This window comes from Telopea speciosissima, chromosome 3, assembly GCF_018873765.1.
Source record: "Telopea speciosissima isolate NSW1024214 ecotype Mountain lineage chromosome 3, Tspe_v1, whole genome shotgun sequence".
Classification (NCBI taxonomy): Eukaryota; Viridiplantae; Streptophyta; class Magnoliopsida; order Proteales; family Proteaceae; genus Telopea; species Telopea speciosissima.
Genome location: NC_057918.1, coordinates 3,858,564 through 3,877,817, shown reverse-complemented (window position 1 = coordinate 3,877,817; position 19,254 = coordinate 3,858,564). Strand labels below are relative to the sequence as shown.

The following is a 19,254-nucleotide window of genomic DNA, read 5'->3' as shown; positions in this document are numbered from 1 at the left end:
TCCTATAAGGGAGGGGCAGCCACTTCATGAAAAAATGCCAAAAGTTTAGACAATCCCCAACCCACCTCTCCCAACCTTGCAAAAGCGGGACTTGCACCATGTTCTGGCCCTCAAGTAGTAACTTCACACAAATTGCATATATAATATTGGCTTTCACCTAGTAGGTTGTTTTATTTTATATATTCGGTAAAAAGGTTATGCTAGGATGACCCACTAGAGGAAGAACTTTTCATCCCTGCACTGACTAAAAATGGGCATAGCAGACAAGAAACAAGGACCATGACGACTTCACAGTTTATCTAAACTTTTAGTCTAATCCCTGCTTTGACCAACCTGATCAAGCAGGCTAAAATATGCCCATCAACATTTCATACATGGGAAACAAAAATTTGCTTCTGTAACTAAACCTTAGATTGTAATGCTTGCTCCATTGTTCTCTGGTTTTAAAAAGAAGACCATAAGCATGTGCAGACTTTGTATAAAGTTAAGCCTTTTCGTAGGAGGATCTTTCCATAGCAGAGATATTTTCAAATGATTTTTCATGCAAAGGCAAAAGTACCATTGTTCTAATGAGGTCCAGTAGAGAGGTTCCATACAAAAGCACATCCCTACTAGGCCCAAGACAAAAGCACCCATTAGGGTAATAAAGCTGGAACTTCCCCTCCCCCCCCCCCCCCCACCCCCCAAAAAAAAAAGAAATTGCTCACCACATAAGTGCAAGACTGGGCACCAAAAATATTTTTGATTAAACACCTATAGCAATCTTGAATGTCTGTTTTCTACTGCCAGACTATAAATTTCAGGGTTTTACCATGTATTTACCTTTCTTTATTGTTGAGATGTGTTACCCGATATTATAAGGGTATTTTGGGTTTTTTATTTATGCTTTATTTATGTACTTTTGAACAAGGGTAGGATTGTAATTTGGGCTGTGACACTGTTCACGTAAACAGTATTGTGAACAGTGCCGTGAACAGTGTTTCCCTTTGTAATCTCTTTTATTATTATTATTATTATAAATAGAGAGTTTGACTGATCTCATTGATCATTCAAGCCATTCACGAAATTCCTGTTTTGTTAACATGGCATCAGAGCCAAATACACTCTGATCTAGGTTTTCAAAACCCACCTCCCTCCCTTCGATTTTTTTTCTCCTTCCCTCCATCGAGCTTCTTCCCTTCTTCTTTCTTCCTTTCTTTTGGTTATTCTTCTCCCATTAGGGCAGCACTACTGAGGTGATCATAATGATCTAGCTGCTGCCCCAATATACCTCCTTTTTTATGCCTCTTTTTTGGATCGAGTGGAGCTGAAGCACTGTCTGCGATTTGAAGATTCCTATTTTTTTTGGAGATCAGGCCTCTACATCTGTTTCGGCTGCATCTTCTATTGTGGGATCTTTATTTGATATTGTTCTCAGCCCCTATTCACTTCATCAGATTGGTTGAAGACCCCAGCCCCTTATCGATCTCTCTTCTCAGGGTTTTTTTCAAAACCCTGACATTAATCGATCTTGGGGTTGGGCTGCTGGTTCCTGCTGCATCTGATTGGCACCCTTGCTGCCTTCATTCGACATCATTCCCAGCCTACATATCTGAGATTTTTTGCTCCAATACAGCCCTTTTCTATTGGGGGTCGATTCCAGAATTTTTTTGGATATTTTTTGGCTGTTTGCTGCTTCATTGAAGATTGGTTACCTGCTGCAATGACTGGTTCAGATTCTTCTTCGGCCTCTTCTGGCATTGATGGCCAGCCCCGGACTGATTTTCTTCCCCTTGCTGCCCCAATCAAACTTGATGGCTCTAACTACCTGAAGTGGTCTCGGTCTACCTATTTGACAAGAGCTGGCCGTGGCCTCACCGGCCATCTTCTTGGGACAACAACTAAACCAAGGAAGAGGGTTCTCAGCTCAACAAGTGGTTATCGAATGATGCGATGGTGATGTCCTACTTGATCCATTCTATGCAAGGGGATATCTCGATAATTTTCTTCTCTGACACCCCCCATACTATCCGAATGGTGCCAAAGAGACTTATGGTCGCACGGGAATGATGCACGGTCTATGAGATTAGAAAGAAGGCTAATGCCACTACCCAACAGGAGCTCTCTGTCTCCAAATACTATGCTGCCCTCAAGAACATGTGGCAGCAATTGGATCATTACTCCGACTATCACCCTCTCATCGCTCGATCCGCTGCCTATCGCAAACACATTGACAAAATACGTGGCTATGATTTTTGGCTGGACTAAATATGGAGTTTGATCCTATTCGGGTGCAAGTACTTGGGCAGTCCCCTTTTCCATCCCTAGAACAGGCCTTTGCCTTGGTTCATAATGAGGAATCTCGTCGGGCTGCTATGCTGCATTCCTCTACTGTTGATCGCTCCGCCTTGCAAGTTGCTTCCAGTACTCCTTCTCTTACCACTACTGATGGTGGTACTGCTGTCCCTAAAGGTCCTGTCAAGTGTGAACACTGCAACAGACTCTATCATACTAAGGCTCAATGCTGGAAGCTCCATGGGAAGCCTGCTAATTTTGAGGAAAAGAAAGCCCGTGGGAAGTTTAAGCCCAAGGCTCATATGGCTGATTCTCCTACTCCTGCTGTTGCTGCCCCTTCATCTGACATTGGGCTTACTCAGGATGAGCTCCTAGCTTTCCGTCGCATGCTACAGGCCTCTTCCGCTGCCTCCACTACGGCATCTACACCTGCTGCCCCTCCTGGTTCTAATTTTGCCTCAGGTACTCCAGTCAGTAGTCTGTGTGCATCGGCTGTATCCAGTCCTTGGATTATAGATTCCGGTGCCACCGACCACATGACTGGCTCCTCCCATGTATTTCATCTTTATTCTCCATCTTCCGGCAAAGACAGTGTTCGAGTAGCTAATGGTTCCCTTTCTCCTATTAATGGGAAGGGTTCCATACGCTGCTCCCCTACCCTTTCATTAAAATCTGTTTTGCATGTTCCGTCCTTTTCTACCAACCTTCTCTCTATTAGTAGTCTCACTAGAGATCTGAACTGCAAACTGACCTTTTTCCCTTCTCATTGTGTCATACAGGATCTGGAGACGGGGCGTACGATTGGGGGTGGTAAGATGCAGGGTGGTCTCTACTTACTTGACCCGGGTCAACCTTCTACTTTGCATTTGGCTTCCTCTACAGCTCATCATTTACAGTCCACCTCGTCCCCTGACCTTCATCTCTGGCACTGCCGACTTGGTCATCCATCCCTTAGTACTTTGTCTCTTTTGTTTCTGAGCTTGATTAAGCATTGTAATAGGAATGAGTTTTTATGTGAGGCTTGTGTTTTGGCCAAACAGACTCGTTCCAGTTATTCTTCATTAAATAAAAGAAGTGAGTTTCCTTTTGCTTTGGTTCATTCTGATGTGTGGGGCCCTGCCCATTGTACTTCCCTTTCTGGTCATCGATGGTTTGTCTCGTTTATTGATTGTTATACTCGTGCCACTTGGGTGTACATGATGAGCCATAAAAGTGAGGTCTTCCGCTGTTTTCAGTTATTTCATCGTATGGTTCAGACCCAATTCAATGCCACCTTGCGCATTTTACGCAGTGATAATGGCAGAGAGTACATGGAGGGTCAGTTCCAACTTTATTTGGCTGCACATGGTATTGTCCATCAGACCAGCTGTGTTGACACACCTGCCTAGAATGGGGTTGCTGAAAGGAAAAATAGACATCTCCTCGAGGTCGCCGGGCCATTATGTTTGCACGGCGGTTCCTTCTCACTACTCGGGGCGATGCCATTCTTACCGCTTATCTCATCAACCGTGTGCCTACCGTGTCCTCGATGGTCGTTCCCCGTTGATCTCCTCCAGGGTTCCTCCTCCTTTGTGGTTCCCCCCCCAAAGTTTTTGGTTGTGTTGGCTATGTCCGCAATCATCATCCTCATGGGAAATTTGATCCACGGAGCATTCGGTGTATTTTTCTGGGCTATTCTGCGACCCAGAAAGGATACAAGTGTTACCATCCACCTTCTCGTCGTACTTTTGTCTCCATGGATATTGTCTTCCATGAGTCCTTGTCATATTATTCCCAGACACCTCTTCAGGGGGAGCAGGATCGGGGTTTTCAAGATGTGTCCGCTATTCTTCCGGATTCTATTCAGGGGGAGCCCTCAGAACTTCAGCTCCTATAGTGGCTCCTATTCAGGGGGAGCGTAGACCAGTCAGTCAAATCCCTGTTGATAAGGTATATACCCGGGAGCGCACAGGACAAGTTGAGACTACCACCACCACCTCCACAATCGTCTGCACTTGATCCAGATCCAGACCCTACTACATCATCTGGTAAGGATCCTTCCCTTGACTTACCTATCGCTGTTCGTAAAGGCGTTAGGTCATGCACCCAACACCCCATCTCCAATGTTGTTTCCTATGATGCTTTATCTCCTTCCTATCGTGCATTTGTTTCTTCTCTTTCCTCTGTTTCTATTCCTCAGAAATGGCAGGAGGCGATTGCAGATCCAAAGTGGAAAGCAGCCATGATGGAAGAAATGACGGCCTTACTTAAAAATGAGACATGGGAGCTAGTTGTTCTTCCTTCGGGTAAGAAACCAGTCGGGTGCAAATGGGTATTTGTTGTCAAGCAGAAGCCAGATGGAACAGTGGATAGATATAAAGCCAGGCTTGTGGCCAGAGGCTTCACTCAGACTTATGGGATCGACTACCAGGAGACATTTGCCCCTGTTGCAAAGTTGAACACTGTCCGGGTCTTACTGTCTTGTGCTGTCAACTTTGGCTGGGACCTACAGCAGTTGGATGTAAAAAATGCATTTCTTCATGGGGAGTTGGAAGAGGAGGTTTATATGGATGTTCCTCCGGGTTTTTCCTCTGACAAGACCCATGGGAAAGTTTGTAGGCTCAAAAGGGCACTCTATGGGTTGAAGCAATCTCCACGGGCATGGTTTGGTAGGTTTCATAAAGCCATGGTCTCCTGTGGATACAAACAAAGTCATGCTGATCACACTCTGTTCATCAAGCGAAAGGGAGAAAAGGTCACTCTTCTCATAGTTTATGTTGATGACATAGTTGTGACTGGTAATGATACAGATGAAGTTTCTCACCTGAAGGCTTTCTTGGGACGGGAATTTGACATAAAAGATCTAGGACAGCTAAGATATTTTCTTGGGATTGAAGTTGCCCGTTCTCCAAAAGGCATCTTTCTCTCCCAGAGAAAGTATGTTCTAGATTTACTATCAGAGACTGGTTTGCTAGGTTGTCATCCTTGTGACACTCCATTGGAAGCTACTACCCGTCTGCAAGAGAAGGATGGTGAACCTGTTGATAAGGGTAGATATCAACGATTGGTGGGCAAGCTAATTTATCCCTCCCACACCAGGCCAGATTTTGCCATTGTTGTGAGTCTTGTGAGCCAGTTCATGCATGATCCTTATTCCACTCACATGGCTGCTGTTCTTCGTATTCTCCATTACTTGAAGTCAGCTCCAGGAAAGGGGATCCTTTTGTCTCCCTCATGACCATCTTCGCATTGAGGCTTACACAATCTTGCGATCGGGTGGTAAACCGACAGAAATCTACCTCCGGCTATTGTACTTTTGTTGGAGGAAATCTAGTCACATGGCGGAGTAAAAAGCAAAATGTTGTGGCAAGATCTAGTGCTGAAGCTGAATTCCGTGCTATGGCCCAGGGCATATGTGAGTTACTATGGCTTCAGAGTTTACTCCTTGATATTCGTGGTTCTGTTCATCTTCCAATGATGTTGTACTGTGACAACAAAGCAGCAATTAGCATTGCCCACAATCCAGTGCAGCATGACCGTACCAAACATGTGGAGATTGACAGACACTTCATCAAGGAGAAGTTAGAGAGTGGGCAGATTTGTATTCCTTTTGTGAAGTCTGGAGATCAACTGGCTGATGTCTTCACCAAAGGGTTGAGTGGGAAGTTGTTTTATCCTAGTCTAGTCAAGTTGGGCATGTGTGATATCTATGCCCCAACTTGAGGGGGAGTGTTGAGATGTGTTACCCGATATTATAAGGGTATTTTGGGTTTTTTATTTATGCTTTATTTATGTACTTTTGAACAAGGGTAGGATTGTAATTTGGGCTGTGACACTGTTCACGTGAACAGTGTCGTGAACAGTGTCGTGAATAGTGCCGTGAACAGTGTTTCCCTTTGTAATCTCTTTTATTATTATTATTATAAATAGAGAGTTTGACTGATCTCATTGATCATTCAAGCCATTCACGAAATTCCTATTTTGTTAACATTTATAATACAACAATAACTTAGCCTTATCCCAACTAAATGGGGTCAGTTACATGGATCCTACCAAAGACCAACAAAAAATAAATAAATAAATAAACAAATAAACAAACTAGTAAAAGGAAAGAGCACAACAACATTGACAAAAACTCAGGGATATCTTTCTTTTTAATGCCTATCCAAAAAAAAAAGGGGGGGAACCTATCCACACCACCTGTCATTCATCATGCTAAGTTTAATTTAATTGCCTTCACCATAAAACGGTGAATAAGAACATCAGAGTGGTGAAAGGTGAGTTAAGAGAGAAAAAATAAATAAATTCTGGAGCACTAAAGCATATAACCTACTAAAGAAAGATATTATCATAGCAGCAACTGTACATGCTAGGCTCTCTTACACACAGTATTAGCGAATGCGTGTTATAAACTGTGAAACCAAATTGGTTCTTCAAAACATTACTAGATCCAAGAGCTAATTGGTTTATAAAATAATGATTACAATTAAGAGGTCTGTAGTATTACAAAAGTTAGAATCCAAATTGGACATAAGAACCGTGTCTACCTTGGTGTCCGATGAGCTGAAAGAATTTGTGATCCTTGCCAGAGCATCCAACATGGCAGGAGATCCGGTTCCCTGTGCTGAAGAAGACCCCACTTCCTCATGATCGAACAATGCTACCATCCTTATACCAGTCTCATCCTCAAGACTACTTTCAGGCAATGTCGCATCGATCAATGCCTAAATTAGAATGCATATACTAATAAGTGAGAATGAGCTCCCCTTAACAAATACATCCAGAAAGAACATCATTGATAAGTTAAGAAATAGAGCAAACATTTCAGCATCTACCAGTAGGTATTCTGTAAAAATATCTAAGGTAAATCAATAAGATACACTTTTGAAACTGTAGATTCAGTCATTCAACTCTACAAGTTAATAGAATTTGTCCACTTCTCCAGTTAATCAGTCAACAATGGTAATAACCTACATCCATCTGATGTATCACTCCAAATTAGCATCATTAGATTCATCAGTTTTTTATAAATCAATGATTAAGTTAGACTTGCTAGACTTGTTCCTTTTTCATAAAAGGCCTACTATATTATAAATGACCCACCTTAGAAACTAGTACAAGAAACTACTTCCACACTAGACAAATTAAGAGAAAGGAACTTCGTAATTTCTGAACAAGAAGCAGCCAAAAGGAGATTCCCACCTCCCCTTGGAAGGTAAAATTTTTTGTTGCAGAAAAGACATGATTAGAAGCAGTCAGCCTTCCAAGGAATTCCAGAGATCTGGTGGAAGTCCAACCAAAATAAATTTAGACGCGAGCCCAATGCAGAAGCTGCATTCATTTCCAATGGATGGTATCATCTCTCTCAAGACTCAGGTGAATCATGAGTGACTAAAATCAGCTGCCCAGATTCTTTTGATGGTACAGAGGACCACAGAGATAAGCTGTGCAAGGCCTATGATGCGCAAGTAGACATCTTAATCTGGAATGATGACTCTATCATGATACGAGATACAAGCAGAACATACTATTTGATGCTTAACATTTACAGTAGCTTGAATAGTTTTCAATAAACTAACCAGTTGAATTATATTGACACCAATAATACAAGATTAATAAGAAGATGACTTGGAAAAGTATAAGAGATTCTGGATGTGCTTCATAGTTTCGAAGCCAATATTTGATGTATAATGATGATCACTAGGTACTCATGCCTTATTGTAAATTCAATTCTACATATTATTATGCAGTGTATGTAACCATTCTAGACTCTAGAGTTCCATTGCATGGTGTGCTTATGATAAATAGGCTTGCATGTGCAATCAGGTACTTTAACAATATCTTAAGTCTGTTGTACTCACCAAGATTTGCAGTATTTATAATGGATAAAAATCCCATAGCTAAAAGCGACTACTTTAACAATATTTCCTAACCCTGCGATACTGTTTACTGATCTGTTAGAATTATTATGTTAGGAAATAAGTAACCATACAGCTTAAATAGACAGAGGAACTGAAAAAATGATCAGCCCAAAGGTCCTCATCTTAAGGACCGTCTGATTGGCCACATCATCCCTCTACAAAGCTGAAATGAAATAGGTTACACAATTGAGAAATCAAGACAACCCACCTATAGTTCCTACTCACCCATCATTCTACAAAGTCTTTCAGACTCGAAATGCCACAGATGTGGCTTTCAAAACCAATGCTCAATAGAATTATATAATTTCTCTTCTCCTTCTCATCTTTCTAACCCATTTTTACCTAATTGACTGAGTAAAATTAAAAGAGAAATATTTTGCACATTTAGCAAGGAAATAATCTTTATATCCCAAGGCATAAGACAGTAATGGGGAGTGGGGACGGGGGGTGGAGTGTGACGAATTTATTAGAAAAGGTGGGGATGCAATGGCCAACTCAACAGCCTAATTTTCCTTTCCTGACTTTTCCCCCTTAACCATCCTTACTGGCTTCTATTAATTTAATTCCTCGATTCTTTGATAAGCTTATGAATGTCCTGTCTTTTGGATCCATTAGATTGCTTTCTGACACCTCGTATCTTCATATAAACATCTACTAAATCAATCACTTCTTCAACTACTTCAGAAAATCCAATTGCTAAGCAGGCATGCAATGGTAACAAATTAGATTAACAATCAGCCATTAATAAAGTCATTGGGTCATAGTTGTTACGGAGTCTAGGCAACCCAAGGTGTTGGAGGGGGCCTGACTGCATGGCGACCAAAGCGCCTGGACGCCATGACAACGATCCATTGGATCTATAAGACATCCTCTAAGGAAAATGTTCCTGAAAAACAAAGAACATGTGATGGATAAATGAATGTCAATTTGGAGATATACTCAAATATAAATGTTCATAAACAATAGAGTAGTTAGAGGATTTTGAAGACCTCTCCAATACGACCCATAGCCTGTGAGTCAGAAGCTATAATACTGATGGCTCCCATATCATGCAAAATGTCTTCTGCAGCAATTGTTTCTGCCCGTATCCGAGATTCAGCAAATGCCACATCTTCAGGAATGTTTTTATCGAGATGATGACAGACCATCTGCATGATTTTAGATTAGCTTTGAGATTCAGACATGATGAAATAATGCAACTCATACTTTTCTGTTTCTTTTTTCTTTAACCCCATACCAACATGTCAAGGTGCTCATCTACAGTATTAGAAGTAAAGGGTCGTGTTGGGTTTGTCGACGATGGTAAGACATTTTTTTCACCACACACTTTGATTATGTCTGGAGCATGGCCACCACCTGCACCTTCACTGTTGCCAAAAACATTAAGTTTCAGATACTTCACAATTAAATAGACTGCAAGACAGAACTATGTGTTAAACTATACAGGACTACAGAACTTGATTATTTTCTTTACAAAGGGTCACATACTGACATACGTCTATAATCGGGAAGAAAGTTCAGAACTTTGTCATCTCTAATCAAATCTTCCGCAGAAAATTTTGATAGTTATTCTCTCTAGACATCTGTATGATATCTGCATGCTTTCATTTGGGTGCAATACAAAACTTTTACGTTCTATTCGGAAAAGAAAAGGACCAGAGGCGCCTTACTCAGAAAAAAGCAATCTTGCTCGGTGGTCTAAAAAATAGAGTGAAATTTTTAAGAGTGCCGTCTATGCAATGAAAATTTGAAGTTCAGCATCGAGAGAAGTTAGCATATTTTGCCCTTAAAATTCCAAGCTCTATGGAGAATGGAGATTCTGCTGCCAGACTCGTATGATTAAGAAACATAAGGTTCCTCATGATCGACCAAATAGGGTAGGATATGGTTTCCATCCAATGAATCAATTCTTCAAAACGACGCGCTACACTATGAACCAAGTGTAGTGAAAAGTGAGCAAAGGGTAGCTACCACGTCCCTTGTAAGCGATGCGCCATTTTGGCACCCGGATACGGTGACAAGTAGGCAAGGGTTCTTGCACCGTGGACAAGTGTGGATAAAGAAGCTAGTCCAAAAGCGTAGGATTAGGTTAGCATTTGGAACATTTGAACTTTAACGGGTAAGAGCCTAGAATTGATAGAAGTTATGAGGAGAGAAGGAGGATTAACATAGCTTGTATTCAAGAGACTATATTTTTTTTGGTAAAGATTCAAGAGACTAGATGGAAGGGTGAAAAGCTAAGGAGTTGGAAGTCTTTAAACTTTGGTACACAAGGGATAAGAATAATAGAAGTGGAGTGGGCATAGTAGTAAATAAAGATTGAAAGAATGATGTGGTGGATGTTAAAAGATTTGGAGATATGTTGGAGAAAGAGGTTGTCAATATAATTAGCGCTTACACACCACAAGTAGGATTGGATGAAAGTAATAAGTTACAATTTTGGGAACACATGGATGGACTATCACAAGGTTTTAATCAATGAGAAACGATTATTATAGGGGTGATCTGAATGGACATGTTGGGAGAGATCGTAGAGGTTATGAAGGTCTACAATTGCGTTACATCAAGGATCAGCTTTAAGCGCTTATTTGTTTGCTCTTATCAAGGATGATTTAATCACAGACATTCATGATGAGGTTCCTTGGGATTTGCTTTTTGCTGATGATATTGTTTGGTGGATGAGACAAAAGAAGGGATTAACACCAAGTTGGAGTTATGGAGATCAACCTTGGAATCAAAAGGTTTTAAGATACATAGAACGAAGACGGAGTATATAATCTGTAACTTAAGCTACACTAGGATGTATAATGAGGTGGTGAAAATTGATGAGATGGAGATTCCGCAAAATGATTACTTTAGGTATCTGGGCTCAATCATAAATAAAGAAGGTGATATAGAGGATGATATTTCACAGAAAATTAAAATGGGATGGATGAAGTGGAGAGGTGCATCCGGAGTGGTGTGTTCGATGTATTCCTTTAAAACTTAAAGTAAAATTTTATAGGACCGTCATACTAACGGTTAGGATGTATGGTGCGGAATGTTGGGCAGTTAAGAAGCATCATATAGATAAACTAAGTGTAGCGCAGATGAGGATGTTGAGATGGATGTTTGGCAAAATAAGGATGGATAAAGTAAGAATGATCATATTAGAGCTGATATGGGAGTAGCTCCAATGCTAAGCTACGAGAAAGTTGTTTGAGGTGGCATGATATCATGTTCAACTGAGGCCTTTGGATGCTCCAATATGGAGAAGTGTTTTGATTCAAATTGAATGAATTGAAAGAGGCAAGGGCAAACCTAAAATGACCCTAGGAGAAGTGTTGAGGAAAGACATGCATAACTTAGGCCTTGTATCAAGTATGACCTCAAATAGAGCTGATCTGAGGGCAAAGATACATGTAACCGACTCCATTTAATTGTGATAAGGCTGAGTTTTTGTTGTTATTGTTGTTGAATCAATGGTTCAAAACAAGGAGATTCCCAGCCGAAGACCAAATCAACCTGATGGTCAGAACAATCTAAATGTAATTCACCTAGGAAAGCTGATCAAAGATGGAGCTAAGCGATAACATCCTCATATTGGTCAGTGAAAGTCTAGTTACAAACTAAGCCTTTAAATATAGGTACCAAACAAAACATAGAAGTCTGAGGTTGGACCAACCTGACCTACATTTGTGAACTGTATACAATGAAGGTTAAAAAATACGGGCTCACTGCATGCTGACTAATAAATCGTAGTTGAAGAAAATAAGCTTTCCAATTTTACCTGTGATAAGTATGGATTGTTCTACTTTTAAACATGGTACTAAATCTCGTTTTGTTTCGGTGTTTCGGTTTGACCGAAATTTCCGAGATACCGAAATTTCGGTCAAATGAGACTCCTTCCATGACATCTGGGTTGCCTACCTTTCCGATACCATGAATCAGTCCTCTTTTAATACCAATATCAGCCTTATATATTCCTGTATAGTCAATAATCACAGCATTTGTGACAACAGTATCCAGACAATCCGATTGTGGATAGCAAGAAGCCTGCCCCATTCCATCCCTTAGGACTTTTCCACCTCCAAATATACATTCATCACCATAAACAGTAAAATCCATTTCAATTTCTGCATACAATTCAGTGTCGCCAAGCCTGATTAGGCCACCAGTAGTAGGCCCGTACACTTTAACATAGGCCTCAAGGGACATTACCCAAGTAAGAGCAGAATCTTCTCCAACAACACCTTCTCTGCAGAATCGAACCCCCCGAGATCAGAATCCCCCATATCCATTTCTCCATTCTTTTGTCCAAGATTATCCATGTCAAAAAATCCAACTACTTTGCTAATATGAAACAAAACTGGCAAAATAGTCCTAAAATAGAACATCAATTTTCCAAACCTGACATTTGCTTCTGCAGTATGCCTAAAGACTTTAGAATGTACAGCTTCCATCACTTTTGCAGTCCGGGAGACCTCAATAGGACCATCAGCAATGACATTCCCACCACTGATTGTTAGAAGTCATGTAATAGGGGTCGTTTAGGAACTAGTCTCATTACTAGTTGCCTTATTATGTAATTCTGTTTTTCTTCTTTATTTCTCTTGTACCTCCTTAGGGAGGTGGATGTAATTCTCTTTATTATGTTTGAAGTAATATAGGTGTATGGAGAAGTCTCTCCAACACATAAGATTACAACCCAAAATATTCTCTTCTCTTGCCATCTTCTTCCTCCTCCAACTTCTTCCTTCTCTCTTACTTACCTTCTTGACCTAAAATCTACCTTGGTATCAGAGATTTAGGGTTTGAGAGTCGAATCCATCTTCTTGCTTCCATTCTTTCCTTCTCTTTGAAACCCTAGGGAACAAAGGGTTTCAAGGAGAAGCTCCCTATGTAAGAAATCTGTTGAAAGGAGCATGAAATAGGTTTAATATAACCTATCCTTGTATTTGCAACTGCCGTTTGAGCTCAGACGGAAGCCTCTCTATCCACTGCTAGAGTTACCGCCAGCTCCAGCTTGAAGTTTCTGTATCTCTCTCTCTCGGCATGGGTTTGAGGCGTGGAATGGAGCAGTAGAATCGCCCTAGGGAGCTTGTCAAGCTCCATGTGTTCCTTCTTGCTGCTTGAAGGCTCTATGTGAGCACAACTCCTTTTTCGTGGAGCTCTGTTTTCTGCCCAGGTACAGCCTATGACTGCTGCTTCCTTTTTTTTCTTGCATTTGGAGTACCATGGACTCCTCCCTTGGTTGAGAAGTGTTTATGGATACCTTGTTTAAGGTCTTAGAACTTGTTTGAGTGGGTTTTGCTCCTTGGAAGGTGTTGGGTGAAGTTCTATCCAGATTTTACCTGTTTTTTTTTCCTGCTGGAATTTACTTCTTGTAATTGGAATCCTTATTTGGGTTGAGTGTGTACTCCCCACTTGTCTCTGGTGTTCTTGTCTGGGTTGAGTGTGTCATTTTCCTGCCATCATGCCTGATTTGGATACATCTGTGCTTGGTACTGCTGATTCACAGCCCTCTACTGTTGTTCCTCAGTTGGCTTATGAGAGTACTCACCAACAGATTTCTTTTGTGAAGCTTGATGATACTAATTACTTGGATTGGTCACATTCCGTGAGACTTTCCCTTAGGAGTAGGGGAAAACTTGGATATATCACAGGTACTATCAAGGCTCCAGCAGCTGGTTCACCTACTTTTGATAAATGGGAGACTAAAAATTCTACAGTTATGACATGGTTGATCTTCTCCATGAAGCCCGAGATTGGGAGAAGGTTTATAAGGAAAGAAACTGCCAAAGCTATTTGGGATAGTGTCTCTATGGCTTTTGACAGAGTAGGTGACACTGCCAAGGTCTATCAGCTCCATCAAAAAACTCACTCATTGAAGTAGAGTGACAGCACTATTTCTGAGTACTACTGTCTGTTTCTTAGTCTTGTGGAGGAGTATGACCACTACAGGGACCTTCATTTGACCAACCCAGAGGATGAAGCAAAGGTGTATCTGACTCTTGAAAAAGAGCGTGTCTTCTCTTTACTTGGTGGTCTGAACCCTGACTATGAGCCAGTTAGACTCCAGCTGTTAGGCCGGTCTCCCCTTCCCTCTCTTAGTGAAGTCTACAAATACTTACAAAGTGAGGTGACCCGGCGGCTTACTATGGCACCACCACCAGCATCATCTCATGAGAGATCAGCCCTCAATTCCAGTTCTTTTCGGGACACCTGTGGAGGTGGTAGAGGCCAAGGGCCTAACCGTGAGGAAGCCAGTACTGTGGAGATAGTTGGTACCAGTGGCATTGGGCGAGACAGATTTAAATGTGATCACTGTGGACGTACTGGACACACCAAGGATAGGTGTTGGTCTCTCCATGGTCGCCCTCTTAGTACGCGTGGTCGTGGTGGCCGTAGATGGGGAGCTCGAGCTCATTCCGTGACGACTGAGGCTGATGCCCCACAGGATGACTCCACCTTTATGGATGCAGTGGTTCGCAGGGTTGTGTCACAGTTGAGCACATCTTCTACATCTAGTGTGGCTGGCTCTTCATCATCCTCAGCTTTACAGGTCTCCACCTCAGCTTCTACTGCCGCCCAGTCTTGGGTCATTGACTCTGGTGCCACAAACCACATGATTGGTACGTCTCATTATTATGATTCCTATACCATTTGCTCTGGTAAGGATAAGTAATGTAGTCCTAGAATAGGAGATAATCCTACTAGGAGCCAGATAAAAGCAAGGTCTGGTCAAGCCTGCTGTTTGGGGCTGATTAGGGGCTGTTTTAGGGCAAAATTAGGGTTTAGGATGGGAATTTGGGAATGGGGTTTATATGGTTTTAATCTGCAGGTCTAGGGGGTCATTATGATATAAAAATATCTGAATTTGAATCAGTTTTAAATTCCTGCAGAAATTAGGGTTAGGGTTTCGGGTTTTAGAATTAGGAAAACAAACAAAACTAGGGTTTTGAGTGGGGGTTTAGGGCTAGGCTTGGGATCGAGCTTAGGGGGCTGTGGGAGGGAGGTTTGATCCTAATATGGGAGAGTTTTGATGGCCAGAAGTGGGGAATCTGTAATTTTAGGGTTTAATGGCTAATGGAGGGTTACAGAAATTAGGGTTGGGACTGGTCAGAATGGGCTGCAAGTCTGGACGAGTGGAGGGGTTGGTTTGGGAAGGTTGTGATCTGATTTTGGTGAAACACAGATGTAGGATAAAGGCTGGGTAAGACTTAGATGATCTAGGGTTTTAGAAATTCAAGTAGAAAAACAAGAGGGATCGAATGGGGGGAAAGCGGAATGGAAACAGAAATTAAATTTAGACTTACAGCAGATATCCACGGCAGCAAATCTAACATTGAAGGATAGAACCACCTTCACAAAGAAAACCTCCCAGCCGTCACGGCGTAAAGAGTCGCAGGATTCCACCCACCCGTCCACCTTGATAACCCACAAGGATGCACACACTCTTGAAGAGCAAGGAGCAGCAGCAAGACAGCCACGAATTCTGTATTTTAATTTCAAATCTCAATGTGGGGGAGCCTCCCACGGTTGCTTTATTTATAATTAAAGGCCAAAGGCCAAGTCCTAATACAATCTAACTTCCTCTTCACTTAAAATCGTGGAAGAAATCTAATTACAATCAAATTACTAATTCAAAACAGTAAAATATCCTAACTACCCCTACTAACTTAAAATAAGAGAATCTAACTTAAAAACAACTAATTTAAAGTAGATCCCATGTTAGCCAATAGGATATAAGGACCTATTGACCAATAGGAACACTTCACTTAAATTGGACCAATTGAACCAATTGGATGCAACCAATTCTAAACCGGTTCAATCTAAAAATAGGAAAATAAACTAAGTATTGGGCTAATCCCGTATGTAACCTATATGCCCCTAGTTTAGGCTCATTAAAGTGGCCTAATACATAAAAAAACCCTTGGGAACAAAGGCCCAACATGTATATAACCCAACCCTAGGCCTATTTCTAAAGAAATAAGCTCTATTTGGTGATCATTCTGCATCAATAAGGTTAGGGTAGCTGATGGCTCCCTTTCCTCCATATCTGGTAAGGGTAATATCCCTGTGACATCATCTATTTCCCTCACTTCTGTTCTTCATGTCCCCAACCTTACACTGAATCTTTTATCTGTGAGTCATCTGACTAAATCTCTCAACTGTTGTGTCACATTTTTTCCTTCTCACTGCCTTTTTTAGGATTTAGCGACGAATAGGATTATTGGTAGTGAACGTGAGGAGCAAGGCCTCTATCTTTTTTACCCTTTTTTGCCCACAACTCATTCCTATGTGTCTGGCCATAATGATAGTAGTTCTATCGATTCTGTTATATTATGGCATCATCGTCTTGGCCATCCATCTTTTGTTGTAATGAGGAAACAATTGCCTCACTTATTTTCTTCTATTGCCCCTTCTCATGTTTTTCAATGTGAACTATGTATGTTTGCCAAACATTGTCGGTCTTCATATCCTTATCATGGTAATAGAACTATTGCTCCTTTTCATATTGTGCATACTGATGTTTGGGGTCCTTCCCCTACTACTTCCTTATTTGGCTATCGTTACTTTGTGTCATTTGTTGATGATTTTTCACGTGCCACATGGACTGTTCTTCTGAAGCATAAGAGTGATGTTTGTGATGCCTTTCAGAATTTTTATCAAATGATTCTCACTCATAAAGGGGGAGAGTACATGTTTGGTGGTCTTCAAACCTTCTTTACTACTCATGGCATTATCCATCAGCTAGCGTGTGTTAACACGCCCCAACAAAATGGGTTGCTGAGAGGAAAAATCGCCATCTACTAGAGGTCACCCGTAGTCTCTTGTTTGGCATGCATGTCCCCAAGATCTTCTGGTCTGCGGCTCTTCTCACTGCCTCCTTTCTCATCAATCGCATGCCTACCAAGCTTCTTAATTTCAAATCTCCCTCGGACATCTTATCTCCCAAGACCTCTGCTTTTTCTCTTCCCCCTAGAGTCGGCTGTGTTTGTTATGTGCATGTTAACAAATCTGCTCGCACTAAACTTGACCCCAAAGCTCTCAAGTGTCTCTTCCTTGGGTTCTACTACCAAGGGGTACAAGTGTTACCACCCTTCTTCCCGCCGATGTATCATTTCCAAGGATGTTACCTTTCTTGAGTCTATCCCTTTCTTTGTCCCTTCTCAGCATCCTCTTTAAGGGAGAATTGTGGGAGTGAACAGGCTGCTGATGATTTCTTCCTTTCTCCTCTACCTACATCCCCTTTTAGGCTTGACATTGGAAAACACAGGATTGTAGATGTGGTTGAGGTTGATCAAGGGGGAATACAGATTTGGTTGTTGAAAGTGGTTTTGGTAAGGAGAAGGATTGCCACATTACATACAAAAAAGGTGAAGGCTTACATAATACAAGAAAGAAGACCTACCAAGAGTCCTCTTCAGATCCAGATCCACATCCTGAGATTCATTCTTCTCAATCAGGTGACATTCCTTCTTCTCCATCTGATTTGGACCTTCCTATTGCTAAAAGGAAAGGGAAAAGAACTTGTACTAATCCTATATCCCAGTTTGTTTCTTATGATGCAATTTCTCCTACAGGTCTTGCCTTTATTACTGCTCTCTCTACTGCTTCCATTCCCAAGAATGTCATTGATGCTATGTCTGACCCAAAATGAAGACAAGCCATGTCTGAGGAGATGATGGCACTTGAGAAGAATGGTACTTGGCAACTTGTGGACCTTCCCAAGGGACGTATCCCAGTTGGATGCAGATGGGTCTACACAATCAAGTATAAATCTGATGGCAGTATTGAGAGATACAAAGCAAGGTTGGTGGCCAAGGGGTACAGTCAAGTCTATGGAATTGACTACCAGGAGACATTTGCCCCTGTGGTCAACCATAACTCAATAAGAGTTCTTTTATCTTTGGCTGCCAATAAAGATTGGCCTTTATATCAATTGGATGTGAAGAATGCCTTCCTTCATGACAACTTGGAAGAAGAAGTGTACATGCAAACTCCACCAGGCTTCAAGATGCCCTCAGCTGAAGGGAAAGTGTGCCTCCTTAAGAAGGCTCTATATGGTCTCAAACAGTCACCAAAGGCATGGTTTGAGCGCTTCCGACAGGCTATTTTGAAGAATGGATATTCCCAGAGCCAAGCTGATCACACTCTCTTTACCAAGCGGAGTAATGGTACTATCACAGCTCTCATTGTCTATGTTAATGATATTGTGGTCACAGGAAATGATACAGCTGAGATAGGTAAATTGAAGAGCTACTTGGCACAGCAATTTGAGATCAAAGATCTGGGTCCCTTGAAGTACTTCTTAGGAATAAAAGTATCAAGGACCAAGAAAGGAATCAACATATGTCAGAGGAGGTTTATTCCTGACTTGTTGACAGAGACAGGGATGTTAGGCTGTAAACCAGCAAGCTCTCCTATTGAGCAGAATCACAAACTAGGAGAGGACTGTGGTCTTTCTCTTGTTAATCCAGGGAAGTATCAAAGGCTAGTGGGGAAGCTTATCTATCTTTCTATGACTCGGTCAGATATCTCTTATGCAGTGGGAGTTGTCAGCCAATTCATGCATGCTCCCAAGAGTGGTCATTTGGATGTTGTGTATCGCATTCTAAGATATTTGAAGTCCTCTCCAGGAAAAGGACTGTTGTATGCAAGGCACAACCACTTGAGAGTGGAAGGTTTCACAGATGCCGATTGGGCTGGTTCCATTACAGATAGGAGATCTACCTCCGGCTATTGTACCTTTGTGGGAGGTAACTTAGTCACATGGAGGAGTAAGAAACAACATGTTGTAGCCAGATCTAGTGCCGAGGCAAAATTTAGAGCTATGGCACATGGAGTGTGTGAACTCATTTGGCTAAAAAGACTTGTTCAGGAACTGGGAACTGGGATTTGACACTAAAGGACCCATGAGGCTGTACTGTAACAACAAGGCTGCCATCAGTATTGCTCACAACCCTGTTCAACATGACTGGACTAAGCACATTGAGGTTGATAGGCATTTCATCAAGGAGAAGATAGGGTTGTATTTGTACTCCTTTTGTGAAGACTGGTGATCAGTTGGCAGATATCTTCACCAAGGCTCTTG

The 19,254-nt window shown here is 41.6% G+C and overlaps 1 long non-coding RNA gene across 1 annotated transcript; it reads right to left on the bottom strand.

The window, feature by feature from the left end:
* Positions 1-9,292: 9,292 nt before the first annotated feature.
* Positions 9,293-11,978, bottom strand: LOC122654084. Its single transcript, XR_006331873.1, has 3 exons — positions 11,944-11,978; positions 9,412-9,541; positions 9,293-9,322 (listed from the first exon to the last, which is right to left on the bottom strand). It is a non-coding gene; the product is annotated as an uncharacterized LOC122654084 (long non-coding RNA).
* Positions 11,979-19,254: the final 7,276 nt, after the last annotated feature.